Source organism: Tenebrio molitor, chromosome 3, assembly GCF_963966145.1.
Source record: "Tenebrio molitor chromosome 3, icTenMoli1.1, whole genome shotgun sequence".
Classification (NCBI taxonomy): domain Eukaryota; kingdom Metazoa; phylum Arthropoda; class Insecta; order Coleoptera; family Tenebrionidae; genus Tenebrio; species Tenebrio molitor.
In genome coordinates, this window is record NC_091048.1 from 2,126,085 (window position 1) to 2,132,084 (window position 6,000).

Consider the following 6,000-nt stretch of genomic DNA (forward strand, 5'->3'; position numbering starts at 1 on the left):
TTAAACGGGGAATTTATCAAGGAGATTCTTTAAGTCCTTTATGGTTTTGTCTAGCCATTAAGCCTTTGACAAATCTATTAAATAGCACTGGATATGGTTTCAATATTAGTGTTAATAATACCACACTATCCAAATTAAATCACCTTCTTTATATGGATGACATAAAACTTTATGCATCTAAAAAGAATCACATTTTATCTTTACTAACAGTAACTGAAAATTTCTCAAATGATATTGGGATGAGTTTTGGTATTGATAAGTGTAAAACGCAATCAATATGTCGCGGTCATTACGAAAATTTAGAATATATAACTCAAGAAAGAGAAATCATTAAAAATATAAATAAAGGAGAATTTTATAAATATTTAGGTATTAATAAATCAAATCATATTCAACACTCAATTATAAAAGAATATTTAGAAAAGCAATTTTATTTAAGAATTAAATCTCTTTTAAAATCAAAATTAAACGATAATAATTTAATTAAAGCAGTTAATACATATGCTGTTCCATTGCTGACCTATTCTTTTGGTGTTATAAAATGTTCCTAATCTAATTTACAGAATATAAACATTTAAACCAGAGTTCTTTTTACCAAATTTAGTAAACATCACCCTAAATCTGCTATTGAAAGATTTAATTTACCACGCGAAAACGGTGGTAGGGGTTTTTCAAATCTAGAAATTCTACAACATAATCAAATTGCTTCACTAAAAAATTATTTTTCAATAGAGCTCGTGATAGCACATTTTTTAATGCTTTGGTTTCAGCCGATAAAGGTTACACACCGTTTGCAATCGATAATTGATAAATATAGGATTTGCGGAACTGAAGGGGAAAGAATTTTTTCTTGCACCGTTTTGGCTCAAAGCGAATATAAGAAACGTCATGATATATTCGCTAAAATTATACACATGAATTTAGCTGTTAAATTTAATTTATTAAAGGATACACAACTACATTATAGTTATAAACCAGAAAGTTGTTTGGAAAATGACAATTACAAATTCTATTTTGATCGCACAGTGTTAACTGACATTCATATTCAGCATACCAGACCAGACATTATTATTTTAAATAAACAAGGAAAGCAACCATATCTTTTAGATATAGCTGTTCTAAATTCACACAATATAACACAGACATATAACATAAAAATTAATAAATATTTAGAGCTCTCCGTTGCTATGAGAAATCTTTCGTGTTTAGAAAAAAAAAACAATTTTAGCACTTATAATTTCAGCAACGGGAATAGCACCTCAATCTCTTTTTAAAAATTTAAAAATTCTGGATTTAGGGAACACATTGGTAGTTGAAATTCAAAAAGGTATATTATTATACTCATGTTTTATCGTGAGGAAGTTCCTTAACATTGACACAGAACATAATAAAACACAACAAAGTCAAAACGTGGAGGCGAGACGCCGGTAATTGTGTTGATTGGCACTGCACTATTACTTGATAGTAATATCCGTAATCGTGTATGTACTCCGGCAAAACAGAGGCATGAGCCTGTTTTGTGCCCAGAAATTTATGTAGCAAGCCCTAGCTAATCGTGATCACGAATTTCCGAGAGATGTTTTTGCAATTTATTTTTGAAAATGGTTACACTGTTTGGTTTTGTATTTCTGGTGGCCTCTCTAAAATGTTTAAGCAGTTTGTGATGCTCCGTAAGCCTTTCCCGTCATTAAACGTTTTAGACGCACTGGAATCTGTCAGCGCTTCGCTCGTTTTATGTCTTAACGGCATCGGGCTCAGAAACAAGAGTATAGTGTTTTAGACAATGGTATATTTCCACCTCGTAATTGATTCCTTGGAGTATGTTCAACAAGTGATATAGATTTTATCAACTTTGTTTACTTAAATAATCTCCGTATATACCGGGACATTTTTTTAACTCTGAACATAGTCCATACTTATTCCCTATGTTCAATTTTAAAAAACGCAGATCAATGCATTGTGAGTTGCAATGCAACCAGCTATACCGAACACCAGAGATTTTGAAATAATGTTAAAAATTGTTCCAATTGATGGAATTGGTCTATCATGTGTTGCATTGGAAATGTCACGCACATTTCTAATGCTCTGATTGGCATAGGATAACTGCATTATGTGTATTTCTTCTTCAAACAACTTGACCATTTATTTAAACTGTCAAGTACTTATTTTCGTTACCTTGGTTACGTGATTACATACATGCATTGACCTGTGTTTTTTAAAACTGAACCTAGGGAATAAGTAATGTTAAAAAAATGTCCCGGTAGATTTGAAGGTGAAATCATGTAATTGTATTGACTATCTAAACAAATGAAAAGTAGCTTCAAGTAGGTACATAGTACATAACTTCTTGTGCCGCAATGGTGAATGCCAACATGATACAAGTAAATAATTCAGAGAAAATCACAACAATACCATCTACTCATCTCAGCTACAAGGAAAGAAAAATTTTGAATCCACTCTTCAGAATCGGACGGATATATTCCTTGTGCCCACCAGATTTCTCTAAACAACGTTCCATAATATGTAGTTGGTACAATCTGTATGCAGTCCTAGTTTTGACATCACTTTGTCTTTTGTGCACCTGGGCTTTAATTAACAAGTGGCACGTCAGCGATCAATACAGCTCTTACACTGTTTTACTGTTTGATATACTGACAGTTATTTTGCTAACCTTGTTCAATATTTCTTCAATAATAAATGCTGTTTTCCTTAAGAAAGACAGCATCAAAAAACTTTTGATGGACTTAATGGAGCTGGATTATCTGATGAGACAGAATCAGGAGTTGTTGCCAAAACGTCAAAAACTTATAACTGTCGAACTTACTATACTTCATATATTTTTGTTAGTGTCCTACTGTTACGATATCTATTCCAACGCTATCTCTTTCGAGCCACAATTTTACCTAACCAAGATCTCAGATTATATCAACGAATATCTTATGGCTTTGCAGGTTTTGCTTTTTCGTAATTACATCCTGTCAATAAAGTACAAATTGGAAAGTCTTAATCAATCTCTAATGGATTTTGGAAAAAGTACGCCACAAAGTTTCCCAAAAGAATACAAGTTGTTTGGAGGCCCACCTAAACACTCTACTTTTTTGACAAATCATATAGATGCTCACAACAAGTTATGCAACATCATCGATTTATTTAACAATTGCTTTGGACTCCAAATAGTCGGAATTCTCTTTATTGGAGTTATTTACAACACTCACGTACTTTTCTTGCTGTTGATGTATGGTAGCGGAAAAGCAACACCCAACAGTGATGTCAGTGTTGTCTACGTTCTGCTAGCCTGCATCTACATTGCACTAATATACATGGTAACTGTTCCAAAGAAAGAAAAACTTTGTACAAACTGGATGTTGCAGGTATTTGGAATGATAATAACCATATCGTGCACTGGAGCAATTAGAGCAGCTCGACGCACCTCAACTGTCTGTTTCAAGTTGCTGTTGAATATTTCACTATGTCCGAAAGCTTTGCACGAGCGTGTGTTGAGAAAGGAGCTTTTGTTGTTTGCCGAACAAATAAGTCAACGGCAAATTAATTTCACTGGTGGTGGATTCTTGACGATCGACTATAACACTCTGTACACTTTGTTTGGATCAACTGCAATGAATGTGATTATTTTGCTACAATTTCAAGAACAATAAAATGGGACTAAGTAACAGAGAAGCAAGAATACAACGATGAGACCTTTTTGATAGTGTAACAAATACAATGAGATCGTAAAAAAAATTAGAGTTGGCTGTGACCAAAAATTTCAGTTGGCAATTCGTTAAGATTTCAATTATCAGATGTCAGTCTTAAAAGTTAGGTTAGTGATTTTGAGAACGTTGAAATCTTGATTTTCATAAAGGTGTGAATTATGTGTGACCTGTTGGTTGTAAAAGAACTTCCTCAGTTAGTGCAATGAAACAATGAGATTCTGAGAGGTTATGTTGTGGGGGCTCTTATTGTCAAGGGGTTTAATTTCATGCACAACAGACACACGATAGGGAAAAAAGTGTCTTGAAACTTACGAGTATGTTGAAATTCCTCAAAAACTCGAGGTGTCGAATATGACCATTCGCCGTTCTCAAGTCTTTCTCCATTTCTGAAGTAACACTGCACAATGAAAATTGTTTGCTCTAAAGTGAACATATATTGTAATAGCAAATTTTAATTTGAATTAAATTTTTACGTGTTGCCAACTGAAGCGTATTAATCACGGCCTTCTCGATTTTTTTTTATTTTCGATCGCACGGTATTTGTAATATGTAGAAGCAATTTAGAATTTAGTTGCATTGCTTCAACACCCTTCAGAGAGTATCATAATCTGAATATTATTTAACAAGGCACGACTACACTGTATAAATAAAAATAAAACAAGCAATGTGTTATGTTTTGTACTCCCCAGAGTTAGTATTTTTAGAAGAAGAAATAACTAATTTTGAAAACATTAACTATACCTAATGTAAATTATTAATTTGTATAATATACGACAGAGATTTCCCAAGACACTTTTTCAACTAATGAAAGTAAGCTAATAAATTTTTAATCATTTTTGTACAGTTCTTTGTGCCTGTTCAAGCAAAATGTTCAAGACATTTTTCAACATTCAAATAATTCCAGTTTTGAATTTTTTCTTTGTGTTTTATCTTCAGAACAAACCAAGTTTAATCGGGAAACTTTTTATTTTGTTCAAAGTCCTGTTCACTTCCAGTATTCTTTTATTTTCACTCAATCGCGAATTGAATTTATTTAATGATTCAGACAAACAAGATCACATTATAAAATTATATTTGAACGTCTCTCTGTCTGTGCTTATGTTTCTAAATCAGACGCTCAACATGATATTATCAATTTTGCACCGTAGAACTTTAGGTTTTGAAATCCCTTTCAACGAACAAGTCATATCTAATGCGAAAATATTATTTTTCAACGCCATCGTCATTGGACATATTATTTTTGACGTACTAATTACCAGAGAAAAGATTCTGCCAAAATTGGAAACCTGCTTGATGATCTATATTGGACAATATGTGCTGTTTGCACTTTTCCTATCAATCTTCAATTTTCTAGCAATCATAAACCAAAGAATTGTACAAGTCAACGAAGAATTGCAACAGATTAATTTGTCACTTGCAAATGAAAATCTCCAGTATTTTAATTCCTTCAGCATGAATTTACTTCTAGAGAAACATAACATGTGCTTTGAATTAATCGACACGTTTAACACCTTCTGTGGTGTTCGAATTCTTCTTGGTGTATGCGTAATATCATGTCACATCCTTCAAAGCATACACAGTTTGTATTTGGAGAGTACCATTGGTGGAAGTGTCGAGTTCTTCATTATTTCCAAAATGTGGATTTGTCTAATGTATGCAGTACGTTACTAACACTTTGAGTAAATTAGAGACTGAAGAAATATTTTTAGATTTTGTGTGTTGGGTTGGCAACGTTCTGCGGCCACTTGTGTAGCAAGTACAAAGAGACGTCAACGATATGTTACAAAATTTTAGGTAATTTGTTAGAAATGGAAGAGGAAGATTGCGATTTGATGAAAAGACAAATTTTTTTAATTATTGATAGAGTCAAATATCGAAATGTGGTTTTTTCGACGGGAGGATTCTTTAGAATTAACTTCACAATGGTGTTCTCTATGTTTGGAGCTATTACATCTTATGTTATGATATTTATGCAGCTGTCAAAGCATTGATTAAATATGTGGTCGTGAATTGTTTGACAAGGGTCTTAAGTCTATTGATACAAAAGAAATTTTAGAAAGCATAAATTAAAAAATACAAAGAATATCACTGTCTTCGACACTGCTCTAGGTGTCTTCTTTTCCAAAAAAAATATTTTGTTGTTTCCATCGTTTTCGGATACCTAGCTGGATAGTTTTGCATTGAATTTTCTGGTTATACGATAATACATTTGTCTTCTCCGTATTGTTGGTTGTCTATAGTGTGTTCTACCTTTCGATGTGTATTTTTTTAGAATATACATATATAT